General features: G+C 37.6%; 1 long non-coding RNA gene across 1 annotated transcript; it reads left to right on the forward strand.

The window, feature by feature from the left end:
- Positions 1 to 1,567: 1,567 nt before the first annotated feature.
- On the forward strand, positions 1,568 to 16,561 carry LOC135097601 (uncharacterized). Its single transcript, XR_010265876.1, has 3 exons — positions 1,568 to 1,844; positions 15,502 to 15,653; positions 16,427 to 16,561. It is a non-coding gene; the product is annotated as an uncharacterized LOC135097601 (long non-coding RNA).
- The last annotated feature ends 683 nt before the right edge of the window (positions 16,562 to 17,244 follow it).

Genomic DNA, 17,244 nt, shown 5'->3' on the forward strand with positions numbered 1-17,244 from the left:
ATTGTGTTATGGCCCGCTGGTCTTCACGGCAAGGGTTACTTATGCGTGAGGTGCTGTGGCGGCTGATGGAGTTTCCTTGACGTTGTAATCGAAATGCTGCCCTTCCAATGTTTTTTTTTTTTTTTTCATTATATTGTGGATAGAAAAGTGTGCAGTAACAGTAACAGTGTTATTGTTGTTGTTGTTGTTGTTGTTACTATTTTATATGTGTGTTTGAAGAAGACCAGCAAATGCAAAGAAAAAAAAAAGCGACACATTCGGCTGTCAAAAAGGTAAAATTGAAAGGGTTGTGTGTCGCGGCATCGCAATATTTGCCTCCATCTTATTCAGTGCACGACGGGTAAATTAATTTTGTGGCTCACATTTGAAACTTATAATGTGCAGATTGATTTCCGAAATAAAAGAGAAAACTGAAACTGGAGATCTTTTGGAAATAACAGAACAAATTAAAACTTTTGATAAAAATCTTCTTTCGTGCGTGTGATATTCCGACCGTGTTAATTAAGGATATACTTGCTCCCCGGCATCACACTTGCCACCAACACTGATCGCCCTTCCATCGCCTCTAATTGGAGTGTTTGGAGAGCGTCTCAGATCTTTTGTACCGCCTCACTAAACCTTCGGCAGCCTCTCTCTTCAGATTTTTTTTTTTTTTTTTTTTTACATTCCCTTGTGAAGAGGCTCTGTCCGGGATATTTTACTTTGCTTGGATTTTAGATCAGTATTGGTCAGTATGCTGTTTTGAAGTAAATTAAGTCTGTAATCCTCAACTTTGTGTGTGTGTGTGTGTGTGTGTGTGTGTGGACACTGTGGAGAGTGGAGGGAATATTGTAAGAGTCAGTTAAATTCATGCCACAATTTTAATATCGGATCAATTCATTTTCTGCTAAACCTTTACTGTTTACAATGTTACAATATCTTGACAAATATGAAGTATATATGACATGTTACAAATGAGTATTTCATTGCTAACATGCAACGAGGGTGGATAATCCTCTCTCTCTCTCTCTCACACACACACACACACACACACACACAAGAATCGTTTTCTTTTATGTTAAGTGCTTCATATCTGTCTCGTTACAGTAACGTACGATAATGATAATTTCACCCTTGTTTTACAGATGCCTGTGTATAATTTGCAGATACACCACTAGTTTTAACATATTTGAATTCTTGCCTTAAAATAATGAAAAGTTGTGCGAAGGAAACAAGATGTGAAGCGAATATTTTTGAGGATTGGAGACCGCACAACGAGCTAGTTGGAGCTACTGACGCTTTGTTAACCCTGAAATGACCACCCACCCTCATCCCTTCCTCCCTTCTCTCCTGGTTGATCAAGATGGACTAGAAATTAGGACCTGACTATGATATTCTCTGTTCTGCAACAGTAGACTATGGGCACCAGTTGTTTATAAGCCTGGATGTGTTTATGTTGAAAACGGATAGCAGTGACTAAACTCGATTACTAAGTCTGACGAGGCATGTGCGCATTCAGTAAGGTTTGCCATCACGATAAGTTTCACCAACTAGATAAAGATAGTTTATGTGATATCCACCTGGTACTAAAGCCACCTTGCGCTGCACTAAGTAATCATATGATGAGATAGCTACAAGAAGATGCTCCTAAATCATAGAAATTTAAGTTGTTGATCGAAGAAAATAATATATTGGTGGCATGTACCAGCAACAGACCAGCGAGGATGAGAAATGGTGCGTGGCAGTGGTGAGTGGTGACCCTGGCCAGTCTTTGCTGGGGTGGTGCGTGAGGCGGAGTGATGCAGGGCGCGCTGGTGCCTGTGAAGGACTTTTGGCACAGAAATTTCGTATCGTCAGCATTGAGAGTAAGTATTTGAAATCCATTGTATAGTTGATAAGAATAAGTGGCTACAAACTGGCTGTAGATGGTATGTTTTTTTTTTTTTCTTGTTGTCTTGCAGAGGGTGTCACGTATAGGTCTACTAGCTTCTTGCAGCTTTCCTTATGTTCTTATGGTCTTTAAATAAGGAGAAACATGGCATGAGTTCGGAAGTGTGTGTGTGTAATAATAGTAATAATTATAAATAATAATGATAATTATAATCGATGATAATAATATCCGGTTTATTAATCTTGCAGCCTTATAGCTGAAAGTCCACATATTGCGTACTTATACAGTAATATACATACACATTTAACCTTAAGGAAGTATGTTACAAGTTGATACTTTGGGTGCCAGATGGCGCCGGTCAGCCTGGTAGACTAGGCACAGGATAGTCAGGTCACCCCTGTGTATTTTTCTATTCAGAGTTTGTTTATCCTACCTAGCTGCGGGTCACTAATTCCGATTTACACCAGGTACCTAATCACTGCCAGGTGAGCAGTGGCTACACTGCAAAGAAGTCCACCCAAAGACTTCTGACCTTACCCGGAATTCGAACCTGAGTCCTCCCGAGTATGAATCAGGCGTGAATCACTGCGCTACCAACTGTGTGTGTGTGTGTGTGTGTGTGTGTGTGTGTGTGTAGTCTGACTTGAATGTAGCACATTCCCTAAATGTAAGCTAGTTTAGTGTGCAAATGTACTCCTGAAGTTACACCTTAATATTACACGACGTTTTCTGATGCTATCAAAAAAATCCACGAGACAGTCTCACATACCCGCCTGTCTTGTGATGACTTGCTATGTTATGGAAGCGTTCGGTCACTCACCTCTGAATAATCCACGAGACAGTCTCACATACCCGCCTGTCTTGTGATGACTTGCTATGTTATGGAAGCGTTCGGTCACTCACCTCTGAATAATCCACGAGACAGTCTCACATACCCGCCTGTCTTGTGATGACTTGCTATGTTATGGAAGCGTTCGGTCACTCACCTCTGAATAATCCACGAGACAGTCTCACATACCCGCCTGCCTTGTGATGACTTGCTATGTTATGGAAGCGTTCGGTCACTCACCTCTGAATAATCCACGAGACAGTCTCACATACCCGCCTGCCTTGTGATGACTTGCTATGTTATGGAAGCGTTCGGTCACTCACCTCTGAATAATCGTTGTTGCGTAATTCAAAGAACATATATTTCTGCTATTGTTCCCACTCCGCCTTTTTTAAATTGGCAGCGAAGTACTGCTTCAGGAGTCTGGTGAGGTCCCAGCCCAACCTGCCCCGGAAGACTAAGTTTATTAGAAAAGTTTTGTCCCTGACTTGCTTGGTTTTGCCAGAAAATGAAAGTTTGAAATGAGTTCAGAAAATTTTATGCACATTTTTTTTCACATCCGTGTGTGTGTGTGTGTGTGCATACGCCCACATTACTTGAACTATAACAACTACATTTAGCGTGGGGATCTACCATGGATTGAGAAAGGTCAGCGCAGGTGACCGGGTGGGCTGACAGGGATGACAGATCAGCCAGTGACCTCTGCTATTTGGCCTCGTGTTTCATTAGGAAGGAAGTGAACACCGCCTCTGTACGGATGTCATGTGACGGCAGCGATGGTAACGAGAACAGCAACCATTCTGATAGATTTGTTTCATTAGGAAGGAAGTGAACACCGCCTCTGTACGGATGTCATGTGACGGCAGCGATGGTAACGAGAACAGCAACCATTCTGATAGATTTGTTTACTTGGTGGTGACATCCCTTCACAATTGGTGACGTGACTTGTTTTGCACAGGATGCAGATCAAGTGCATATGAGAATGATTACAACGAGAATAGCGATAATAATGAAGATTACTGACGTCATGATATTAACCATCGGATAATAGGTAATGGTAATATGGTAATTTGAGTAAGACTTGTAAGCTAAATTGTAGCTATTGGCACTTAAATCCCTGAAGTATTCAATTGCGCGTTTTAAAGTCAGAGTGGTTACTTTGAAAGTTATACCCTAAACTTAATGCAAATGCAGCGAATGCAGGAGTTAACCAGTACCCTCACTTATTCATATCTTTTAATAGGTAACTATGGAACCTGTTTCTTTTTTTTTATTTTCACCTATGACTTTACATTGAGAAATCGTTATTAAACTTGAGTTTCAGTGTTAGCGTTATTTCTATGACAGCAGAACATAAACGGACATTTTCCGGTTTTTGTGGCCTCGGCTGGTCTCCTCCAAGTATGAAAAAAATGTAGTGCATATATGTATTGTGATTATAGTAAAAATCACAATATATTAGAAATTTATTTCTATGTAAGGTCTGTGTTGTATGCAATATGTGATATGTAATATGTAAGTATCACTGAATAAGTGAACCACCTTGGCGTGGTTTATTTATGGGTTGTACTGTGGTGTTTTAGTTATAACTTCGTCTATGTTGGTAATTATGTTGGACTATTGAATTACTTGAAATGCATTAGGCAGGGAAATTTGGGAATTAAGTGCATAAATGTTCGTACATGTTTATGTTTAATGTTTAATAGGATTGTAGGGTTGTGTTACTTTAGCCGGACACAGGCAGTGACTGACAACGTATCGTTGTTGTTTCCGGGTCTCAGAGGAGCCCAGCTTAGGCAGCGTGCAGACGTGTCAGAGGTGTGTCCAGGATCTGTATTTTGTGTTAAATATCTCTTTTGACTCTTTTATGCAACGGTATTCAGGTTTGGGTCAATAGCAGGGTTAATTTGTATAGGTATTAGTGATTATTCCAGCGATGAGAGGGTGAGATAAATGAAACATGGCGGGGGTCCCGGTGGAGAATTTTGCGTCAGTTCCATACCTGTGGTGAGACGGTGCATCATTTGTATGTAGTTATTAGGTGTATGTAGTTTGGTGAAGTGGCTGGTGTCCTGTCTCCATGTGTTTGTCACTGTGGGACCTGTGCTGATTGATTCATGTTATTCGGGTCTTGTGTCGAAAGACGATGTGAGTTTGACTATTTTCGTCCAGCTATTTTCATGTATTGACTTCAGCTAAAAAACAACAATTTTATGAGCAAACTTTAACATCCATATCGAAAAACGAAAAACGATATATATATATATATATATATATATATATATATATATATATATATATATATATATATATATATATATATATATATATATACGGGACTGGCATTTCAGTGGGCATTTTTTTTATTGATTTTTGTTGCCCTTGGCCAGTGTCCTTCTTACATAAAAAAGAAGAAAAAAAAAAAAAAAAAAAAAAATATATATATATATATATATATATATATATATATATATATATATATATATATATATATATATATATATATATATATATATATATATATATATATATATATATATATATATATATATATATATATATCGTTTTTCGATATGATAATGATATGATAATATATAAATATATAAATATATATATATATATATATATATATATATATATATATATATATATATATATATATATATATATATATATATATATATATATATATATATATATATATATATATATATATATATATATATATATATATATCTATCTATCTATCTATCTATCTATCTATCTATCTATCTATCTATCTATCTATCTATCTATCTATCTATCTATCTATCTATCTATCTATCTATCTATATATCTATATATATATATATATATATATATATATATATATATATATATATATATATACGAGTATATATATATATATATATATATATATATATATATATATATATATATATATATATATATATATATATATATATATATATATATATATATATATATATATATATATATATATAATATCATATCATTATCATATCGAAAAACGATATATATATATATATATATATATATATATATATATATATATATATATATATATATATATATATATATATATATATATATATATATATATATATATATATATATATATATATATATATATATATATATATATATATATATATATATATATATCGTTTTTCGTTTTTCGATATGGATGTTAAAGTTTGATTATATAATTGTTGTTCTTTAGCTGAAGTCAATACATGAAAATATATATATATATATATATATATATATATATATATATATATATATATATATATATATATATATATATATATATATATATATATATATATATATCGTTGTTTGTTTTTCGATATGGATGTTAAAGTTTGCACATATAATTGTTTTTCTTTAAAGAAGAATATTGATGTCATTCGCACTTTAACTGGTTTTCAGTATGAATTTATTTTTCTACAAGAGACTTTTGTTTTAGAGGACAGACTTGGTGACAGATTTTGTCAGTGAGAAATATGAGGGTGTAAGTGTGCAAGCTGCCTACTCTGGAAAGGCTCTTGTATCCAATGTAGGGAGGTGTGAAGGTGGACTGGCCTGTATATGGAAGAAAGATTTGACCTTTAAGGTAAAGGTGTTTCTGTATGAGAAAAATTATATTGCTTTGCAATTACTAGTGGGTTATTTGAACATTGTTATAATAAATGTATATATGAGGAGTGTAACATGGGAAAGGAAGACACTTGAAGAATATCTTCACAGGTGGTTTGCCTTGGAACATTTCAAGTGTTTTAATCAATCATGATTTTAATTTAATTTTTATTTTAGGTGGTTTTGATGCAGATCCTTTTATAAGCAGAGCCTGGAACAACTTGGTGACCTTTTGTGAGAGAAACTGTTTGTGTTGTCTGGATTTTAACGTGATGGACGGTAACACTTTGATTTTTATACCTTACAGTAACTGCTGCTGTAAGTGGTTAGACCATATTGTAGGAGGAAGCTCAAAGGATGTCTGTGTCAACCATGTTAAGGCTCTGTATCAACTTGTCGGATCCGATCATTTACCAATGGCGGCAAACGTTCACTTGGGTGTCTAACAATGTTTGTAGCACTATTATAACTGAACATGGAAATAAGTGTTTTATCCAATGGGGGAAAAAAAAGTGATTTTCCAGATGCATTTTAAAATATTATTGGTAATACACAAGGCATTATGCCCTGCGAGGCACCTAGATGGTGTAGTGTTGGTTGCCAGAAAGCTGACCACCTTGCACAAATTGAGGAAATTGATATGATAATTGGTGGTAATGTTTTGTACTCTTCTAGTCATTATGCACAGCAGGTTATTGACAGGAACAAGTTCAGTGTAATACCAGGATGGAATAGACGAGTCAAACATTTGTATGCTAAATCACGGGACGATTATCAATAATGGCTAATTACTGGAAGAAATAGAAACTCTGATGAATGTCGGAAAATTAATATGAGTGGGAAAGTGTTCAAAGAAGCTTGGTCTTTGTGTGAGAAAAATGAAACGGAAGAAAGATCTGTCGCAATTCAAGAAAAAAATTGGAAACAAGAATATGAAAGAATTTTTGAAGGAGGTTAAGCAACAGTCTGATAAAACAAAGTGGTCTGGTGTTATTGACGGTGAAAATTATATTAATAATGTTATTCAAGTGTTTAGTAAGAGATTAATGAATGGTGGTAACAGTGATTGTACAACAGATAAAGATGAGGAATGGCTTTTAAATAAACTGAAAGTTACATGCAATGAAAAAGAGAAGTTTGATATGAAAACCTCGCTTCAATCATTAAAAGTGTATATTAAGAAACTTAAGGATGGAGTGGCCATGATGCCTCTAAATCGAAGTGCATTGTTTTTCACAGTAAGGCTAAAATTACAACTAACGACAGCAGTCGTTAGTTGTAATTGTGAATTGAAATTGTGTTGAAATTGTGAATTGCCAGAAATATCTGGCTCACTGGCTCACTCATAGTTTTGTGATAGAAAAAAAAAAAAAAACATGTTCAAATGAAATTAAACAATACTCAAAGGTACTTGAGACTTCCATCACCTGAATCTCATGCACTTTATATTTCTCCCTGGAACCATGCTAACTCTCTTCTCCAATTAACCAAAAAACTCCTCCATCAATAGAAAGTTTCAAAATCTTTCAAGATCTAACTCCCCTCATGACTTCTGCCACCTAGCCAAAAACATCTCCAATAACTTTGCTTTTTCATTTTTCCCACTGCCATCTCATCTATTTCTAAAGCTGAACTCTTCGCTCAAACCTTTGCTAAAAACTCTACCTTGGACGATTCTGGGCTTGTTCCTCCCTCTCCTCCACCCTCTGACTACTTTATGCTACCTATTAAAATCCTTTGCAATGATGTTTTCCATGCCCTTGCTGGCCTAAACCCTCGGAAGGCTTATGGACCTGATGGGGTCCCTCCTATTGTTCTCTGAAACTGTGCATCCGTCCTTGTACCTCGCCTAGTCAAATTCTTTCAACTCTCTCTGTCAACATCTTCCTTTCCTTCTTGCTGGAAGCTTACCTACATTCAGCCTGTTCTTAAAAAGGGTGACCGTTGTAATCCCTCAAACTAACGTCTTATTGCTTTAATTCCCTGATTATCTAGATTTTTAATCTGTTCTCAACAGGAAGATTCTTAAACATCTATCACTTCACAACCTTCTATATTATCGCCAGTATGTGTTCCGTCAAGGCAGCTCTGATGATCTTCTGGCTTTCCTTACTGAGTCTTGGTCATCCTTTTTGGAGATCTTGGTGAAACTTTTGCTGTTGCCTTGGACATATCAAAAGCTTTTGATAGAGTATGGCACAAAGCTTTGATTTCCAAACTACCCTCCTACGGCTTCTATCCTTCTCTCTGTAACTTCATCTCAGGTTTCCTTTCTGAAAGTTCTATTACTGCTGTGGTAAACGGTCACTGTTCTTCTCCTAAATCTCTTAACAGTGGTGTTCCTCAGGATTCTGTCCTGTCACTCATTCTCTTCTTATTATTCATCAATGGTATGAACCAAGCTTCTTGTCCTATCCACTCCTACGCTGATGATACCACAATGCACTTTTCCACATCTTTTCATAGACGTCCAACCCTTCAGGAAGTAAACAGTTCGCGTAGGAAAGTCACAGAACGCCTGACTTCTGATCTCTCTAATATTTCTGATTGGGTCAGAGCAAATTAAGTATTATTCAATGTCTCAAAAACTCAATTCCTCCATCTATCTACTCGACACAACCTACCAGACAATTATCCCCTCTTCTTCATTGATGCTCAACTGTCCCCTTCTTCTACGCTGAACATCCTCGGTCTGTCCTTTACTTATAATCTAAACTGGAAACTTCACGTCTCCTCTCTAGCTAAAACAGCTTCTATGAAGTTAGGTGTTCTGAGACGTCTCCGCCAGTTTTTGTCACGACCCCCAGCTGCTAACTCTGAATCCGTCCTTATTCGCCCATATATGGAGTACGCTTTACATGTACTGGGAGGAGGAGGAGTTCCACTCATACCGCTCTTTTTAGACAGGGTGGTATCAAAAGCTGTTCGTCTTATCAACTCCTCTCTTCTAACTGACTGTCTTTAGTCTCTTTCTCATCGCCGCATTGTTACATCTCTTGCTATCTTCTACCGCTATTTTCACGCCAACTGCTCTTCTGATCTTGCTAACTGCATGCCTTCCCTCTTCCCGCAGCCTCGCTGCACAAGGCTTTTTGCTTTCTCACACCCTTATTCTGTCCACCTCTCTAATGCAATAGTTATCCAGTATTCTCAATCATTCATTTCGTTCTCTGGTAAACCCTGGAACTCCCTGCCTGTGTCTGTATTTCCACCTTCCTATGACTTGAACTCTTTCAAGAGGAAGGTTTCAAAACACTTATCCTATAATTTTTGAGTGCCAGATCACCAGAAATACATTAAATACTGCTTCCGCTCTGATGCTGTTTCTAATTCTTTAATTCTTTTGATTCCAGTTCTAATTATTCTAATTCTAATTCTTATTTTAATTCTTCTAATTGTAATTATAATTCTTTAAATCAAATTTTTCTCATCCTTCTAATTAAAATTATAATTCTTCTGTTTCTAATTCTAATTATTCTAGAAAATTCTAATTATTCTAATTCTAATTATTCTAATTCTAATTATTCTAATTCTAATTTTCTTCAGTTTTATTCTTTTCTTTTAATTGTAATATATTTTTAATTGTGATTCTTTTTTTTTTTTTATTGTAATACATTTTCCTAAGTCTACTTGTTCTAATTCTAATGCTTCCCCTGGTGGTGTTAGTGTTGCCGCTTATTTTCTTAATTGCAATTTTTCTACTTGTAATTCATTTTTCTCATTCTAATTACATATTTTTAATTTTAATCTCTCCCTCGGTGGTGTTAGTGCTGCCGCTTCATCCTCTTCCATCTGCTGATGGTAGTGTTTCTGCTGATCTTTGCTCCTGACCCTGGCAGTTACATAGATCACTGAACTGACCCTATCCTAAGCTATCCTAAGCTCTCCTAATCTGACCTTAACTGACTGAGTGTGTCAGTTTGGTGGTCTTTGTAGTTGCCAGGGGGGTCCAAGTGGTGGAAGCATGAGAGGTCAGAACACCTTCCTTGCTCCCCTGGGCAGCCCCATTACATGGTTTTGGAGTGGATGCTCTGTGAAATTTTTACCAAGTTCCGAGTGGGGGTTCGAACCCATGCTTCCCTCCCGCCAAACTTGTAATGCATCACTCTACCCACTAAGCCACGAGGACCCAACAAATTAACTGTAAAGTTTGTCTATTTCCTCATCTTATGTTCGCGTTAATTAAAGAAAAATACTGTTTATTATGATGCTAATCATTTTTATCAAGCCATCTTTTATGTTCTTTTATTTTTTGTATGATTTATAGGGATTCGAACGCTGGCGCCCTACATCTAAAGTTCCAAAGACTGTCACTCTATCCACTGAACCATGGGAACCCCATAGCTATAGAGAGTAAGGAAGATATATTTGAACACAGTATTTCCCTAACTGTGTTCGTGCCGCACCAAAAGTTCAATAAGAATTACTGCTATTGTTTTAATGTGAATATTCATATTAACAACGATAATAAGATAAAGTTAAGTACTGTGGACTGTTATGGGAGTATCAGTCATGGAGTGAAAATGGTGGTAGGGGAAATTCAAGAACTTTAGAACGGTCGGCAGTCCTCGGATCTGGAGCCGCCTGTGGGAACCCGCCCCTGTGTTGTGTAGTGACTGGCACACGTGCTGCACCATCACCGACACAACACACCATTACACCTGTGTGTGTGTGTGTGTGTGTGTGTGTGTGTGTGTGTGTGTGTGTGTGTGTGTGTGTAAGATTCTGATTAAAATATTTTATTTATTTCTTCTGTATTATTATGTAAGTGTAAGAATAACTTCTACCACATTTTCCAGTTTACATTTATACGCCAGTGATGCAATTACTGGTGACCGGAAATATATGGTATGAAGTCTTGCGGTGCCTTTGTTTCTTTATGTTGTGTACGTATATCACTTTTTTTCTTTTCTTTACTACTGCAGTGGAGCGCTGAGGGCAGATCTGTCAGTCCGTCCAATAATTTGATGGAATCAGACCACAAAACACAAAAACGTTCACGGAAAGTAATAGCAGACGTCAAGGACAGAAAACTGATGAACAACGCTGCATGTTCCGCTGCTGTGTTGCTGTGTTGTACCAGCGGCAGGAACACTGTATTTAAGTTTGCTTTATATTAATAGGCTTGAGGGAGAGTTCAATTAAAGCACTATTTACAGGAGAATTCACCCGTTGCGGGAAATAAAGTAACGTGATGTTTGTGAGTGTTTCTGAGTGAGGCACTCTGCGTCTCTGGTTACTGGAGGCACGTCACGAATGTTGCTGTGTCTTTTTAAGCAATAAAACAGCGACACCACAGCACTTAGTTTTTAGAGTTTGTTTTGAGTTTCGTGCACTCACTCACACAGCACTGAGTCCATCGAGAGACGCCAAGAGTGTCGATGTGGTTGGCCCTCCGCCGCACGCTGGGGCTCGCTCAAGCAGTCACTATCATTCTGTTTTCTCGGTATGTTACCAGTTTATCTAGTTATTCATAGGGGAGGGCCGGAAGGGGAAGAGGGTACCGGCTGCAACGCTCTGAAAGGCGTGGGGAACCTGGGGTATCCCGCCTGTCCGGTGCTTGATGCCGCGATATATACTTTGATGATTCTTTTCAATAATGAAACCAATTATGATTATTACTGTTTTCTTCATAAAAGGAAGGTTTGGTGAGGTAGTGACTTTCCATCCCCTTTGTGAGTCCCATCCCGTGTGGTGGTGGTGGTGGTGGTGGTAGTGTCTGTTCACTTTTTTTATTTTTTTTATTTATGTGGAAGGATAAAATGTTCTTGGTAATCTGCTTACAATGTATATAAGAAGAGCAGTTATAGAGAAATGTGTTTTGGTCAAGTACGAGTGTCCTTCACTCCGTTGTTTAATGCCACGATGCCGTACACTCACGCTGGCTTGCTGTGGCTCTACTGCCTCAAGTGTTTGTCTTTATTTGTATGTTACTTCTTTTTTTTTTTTTTCTTCTCTTCCAACGTCCCACACACACACACACACACACACACACACACATCATCCGCAGAGCAGGACGAGGGTGGTGAGAGCTCATCATTTCCTTGATCTACGGATTAGCTTCTGGAGAGAGAGGGGGGCGGAGGAATAAAAGCTACAAGACCGTGAGAATGAGAGAGAGAGAGAGAGAGAGAGAGAGAGAGAGAGAGAGAGAGAGAGAGAGAGAGAGAGAGACGACGGGGGGGGGGCGATGGAGGTGTAGGAGATATGAGAAGCAGAGGGTGTGGGAGAGAGACAGGAGTGGGGAATGTGGAAGGGGAGAGGAAGAAGGCAGTCCCAAGAGTCACGTCAGAGGGCAGCCATAGCCAGTGACATCTACCACGAGAAAAAGACGACAGATGTCCCTCTTGTTAGAAATATAGGTAGGAAAACTGCTTTATTGAATAGAGAGCCGTGCGTGCGTACAAATTAATGAGGCTGAGAAGAAAAGATTAGGAAAAAAGTTATATCATTCAACTGAACATTTTCTTCCTATTGTGTGTGTGTGTGTGTGTGTGTGTGTGTAGCAACAAGGTCGTACATACGTGTATAGTATTTTTCCAATGATGTATCATCACCCCCACCACCACATCACCACTCCCACCAACAAAAACAACAACCATTATCATTATTGCTATTACTATTATTATTACTATCATCATTACAACTCCTGTAATTACCAGGCCTGTATGAATTGTCCCATTCCCCCGCACATCAAACGACCCACCAATGGACGCGTTAACACAAACTTTGACGCTTCATTGCCGTTTATTGAGCCGACCAATGAACAAATAGGAAATATGTATGTACACTACACTGAGTCACCGGGATAGAAAGTATAGAGGAAGGGAAGGGAAGGCAAGGGTTGGGTTACCTGTGTGTGTGTGGGAGAGAGAGAGAGAGAGAGAGAGAGAGAGAGAGAGAGAGAGAGAGAGAGAGAGAGAGAAGGGGGGAAATTAGAGATATGGGAAAAAAAAAGGCATCTCATTTCCTCCTCCTTCTCCTCCTCCTCCTCCTCCTCCTCCTCCTCCTCCTCCTCCTCCTCCTCCTCATCTTCATCTTCTTTCTACTCTTGCTTGTGTCAACACGCTCCAGATGTCTTTTAGGGAGAGGAGGAGGAAGAGAAAGACAAAGGAACACAAAGAAGAACTAACGACAGCAGACCACAAATATCTAACACACACTAAGAGAGAGGAACACAAAGGATGAACAAACAGCAACAGACCTGCTGGCCACAACGAGGATATTTGTGGCCTACTACACTGTCGGATATAAAGTGAGTGACGCGTAACAGGTGAAGGTCATCGACACTTGGATGTTAGTGAGTTACGTTAACCTTTCACTGAGTCACCAAACAATTAGCAGCACTAGAGGCAATGCGTGAAGTCTTTATAAGCATCTATGAAAAAGTTAGCGATGAAAAGAATACATTTTGCAATTTCTTTCCAGTTCAAAATGGCTGTCGATCGAGTAAAGGTGTCTCAGATAGACTGGTGATTAGCGAAAGGCGTACCTAGTGGAAGTCAAAGGGTTAACGATCCGATTAAGGAGGAATGTTTTGCTTTTAGCAGTTGTTTTAAGAATGCTGCGATTATTGTTTTAGTTTGATTGATGAATAGTATTGTAACCATCTCTCTTATTCTCCGCTGTGTTCCCTCCAACTTTTCCACGCACGCATTATTCGAGATGGGGTCTGGTTACAGAACTGTAGTATTAGTATTACCTCTCCTGAGTTACTTTGTAAAGTTCATCCCATAAAGTCAATGAGTTTACTAGCAACTTTAGATATCTGTGGCGATTGTTTGCCAGGCGTTAGGTCGCTTGACACTGGCACACCGCGATCTTACTTTTCTTGCTTGTTGCAGGAACTTCTTCTTCTTCTTCTTCTTCTTCTTCTTCTTCTTCTTCTTCTTCTTCTTCTTCTTCTTCTTCTTCTTCTTCTTCTTCTTCTTCTTCTTCTTCTTCTTCTTCTTCTTCTTCTTCTTCTTCTTCTTCTTCTTCTTCTTCTTCTTCTTCTTCTTCTTCTTCTTCTTCTTCTTCTTCTTCTTCTTCTTCTTCTTCTTCTTCTTCTTCTTCTTCTTCTTCTTCTTCTTCTTCTTCTTCTTCTTCTTCTTCTTCTTCTTCTTCTTCTTCTTCTTCTTCTTCTTCTTCTTCTTCTTCTTCTTCTTCTTCTTCTTCTTCTTCTTCTTCTTCTTCTTCTTCTTCTTCTTCTTCTTCTTCTTCTTCTTCTTCTTCTTCTTCTTCTTCTTCTTCTTCTTCTTCTTCTTCTTCTTCTTCTTCTTCTTCTTCTTCTTCTTCTTCTTCTTCTTCTTCTTCTTCTTCTTCTTCTTCTTCTTCTTCTTCTTCTTCTTCTTCTTCTTCTTCTTCTTCTTCTTCTTCTTCTTCTTCTTCTTCTTCTTCTTCTTCTTCTTCTTCTTCTTCTTCTTCTTCTTCTTCTTCTTCTTCTTCTTCTTCTTCTTCTTCTTCTTCTTCTTCTTCTTCTTCTTCTTCTTCTTCTTCTTCTTCTTCTTCTTCTTCTTCTTCTTCTTCTTCTTCTTCTTCTTCTTCTTCTTCTTCTTCTTCTTCTTCTTCTTCTTCTTCTTCTTCTTCTTCTTCTTCTTCTTCTTCTTCTTCTTCTTCTTCTTCTTCTTCTTCTTCTTCTTCTTCTTCTTCTTCTTCTTCTTCTTCTTCTTCTTCTTCTTCTTCTTCTTCTTCTTCTTCTTCTTCTTCTTCTTCTTCTTCTTCTTCTTCTTCTTCTTCTTCTTCTTCTTCTTCTTCTTCTTCTTCTTAATGATATGTATTTCTTCTTCTTCTTAATGATATGTATATAAGTGAGTGGTGCTTTGCCTGGACCACCTCCTGTGGGACTTCTTCTTCTTCTTCTTCTTCTTCTTCTTCTTCTTCTTAATGATATGTATATAAGTGAGTGGTGCTTTGCCTGGACCACCTCCTGTGGGACTGGCAGCCTGGCATATAGATAGACGGATTATTATTACAGCATTACTCCTACCATCACCACCTGCTATTACTAAAAGTCTTAGGATATCAGACACTCAAGTAAACCTAACCTTCAACTTTATTCCCTTTCACTGACAACACTGCAAAGAAAACCACTCTTGGAAACACCAGCTCCACGTCCATCACAGGGAAAAGTACACCACCACCACCTCTCCCTACACAGGTTCGAAAGCAGCTGCTGGACATGACGGAGCAGAAATCCCACGTGTACCTCGGTGGGATCCAGACCATGCACTACAAAACATTCCAAGACAAGATAGGACTTCTAGGAATGCTGGAAACTGTAGTAGGGGATGTGGAACCCTTCTGTGGGAGGTAGGAGGGATGTGTGACAGTGTTTGGGAGGCAGGAGGGATGTGTGACAGTGTTTGGGAGCCAGGAGGGATGTGTGACAGCATTTAGAATGTGCAGGCTGGGTGTTGAAAGCTATGGGTTAGAGAGTTTGACCTCCACTGAAGTGTAAGTGTGTTGGAACTTGTTAGGGAAAGGATGAGAAGAGAATAAGAGAATAAGAGCAGGCAAGGATGGAGTGATGGAGTCTGTGACGGAAGGGATAAGAGGTGAATGAGAGAATTTGAACATGTAAGGATGGAAACAAATGAAGGATGGAGTGATGGAGTGTGTGAGGGAGAGGATAGGAAGGGAATAAGAAGACTTAAACATGCAAGAATGGAAATAAATGAAGGATAGAGTATGTGAAGGAGACAAGATGAGAGAAAGAAAATTAGAACATTCAAGGTGGAAACAGATAGAGGATGGAGTGATGGAGTGTGTGAGGAAGAGGAAGAGGACAAGGGAAGAATCAGAGGGTTGGAGCATGGATGGAGGAAATACAAGGACAGGAATAAACAGATGGATAAATAAATAGGGAAAGTAAAGGAGGCTTGGAAAATATGAAACTCTTGAGGAAATGTAGAAGAGCTGGAAAGTACTTGATAGAATAATGACATTACAAAAAAAAAAAAAATAATAATAATAATTAGTGACGTGACAGATCTGGTGATATAAAAAGTTGAAAATGAATGAAAATATTGATGATGCTATTGTTAATGATGTGTTGATTGTAATGCAGCACAATCTGCCACCAGGAAAGCCTTCAGGTTGTTGAGAAATGAGCCAAGAATCTTCAGGGAGACCGCATCAAACAGTATGCTCAACGCTAACACCTATAGATATGTGAGTAGTAGTAGTAGTAGTAATAGTAGTAGTAGTAGTAGTAGTAGTAGTAGTAGTAATAGTAGTAGTAGTTGTTGTAGTTGTTGTTGTTGTTGTTGTTATTGTTGCTGTTTTCATCGTTGTTGTTTACTGACAAAAACACAAGTAATACAAAAAGTTACAATCTCATTTTTTGTCCAACTCGAATATAAATAAAAATAAAGTCATGTAGATGTGTAATAAGCATAACACACACACACACACACACACACACACACACACACACACGGAGCATTCATAGCTTTAAAGATGAATATGAAAAATTAACTTTAAAAGATGAAACATATTGTGTGCCTATCTGGGCCAGTACATGGCACTAATTTCTCTCAAAGCTAATTATAATTCAGAATAAAATTTTTCGGTGTATTTATTTCATGAAGAAAAAAAAATGACGACAGCTAACTTTTATTTTTCATTAAATATTCTTAATTTTCACTCTATTCATACTTTTTTTTTTTTTACCTTCCTACTGATTTACAAAACTATAGGACCAAACACTGTTTTCAAGTTCATTGAAACTACTCAGCATACTGGAAGTAGTAATATAGATTTAGTTTGTCCAACATTCAGAACTGAATTATTTAGAAAAAAAATTATTAGCTTTGTTCCAAGAACATTTAACATCTTATCTCTGGATAAAGAAAAAAATGAAAGAAGGAAAACTATATAGATATTAAAAAGAAGTAAAAAA

Source organism: Scylla paramamosain, unplaced genomic scaffold (genome assembly GCF_035594125.1).
Source record: "Scylla paramamosain isolate STU-SP2022 unplaced genomic scaffold, ASM3559412v1 Contig26, whole genome shotgun sequence".
NCBI lineage: Eukaryota > Metazoa > Arthropoda > Malacostraca > Decapoda > Portunidae > Scylla > Scylla paramamosain.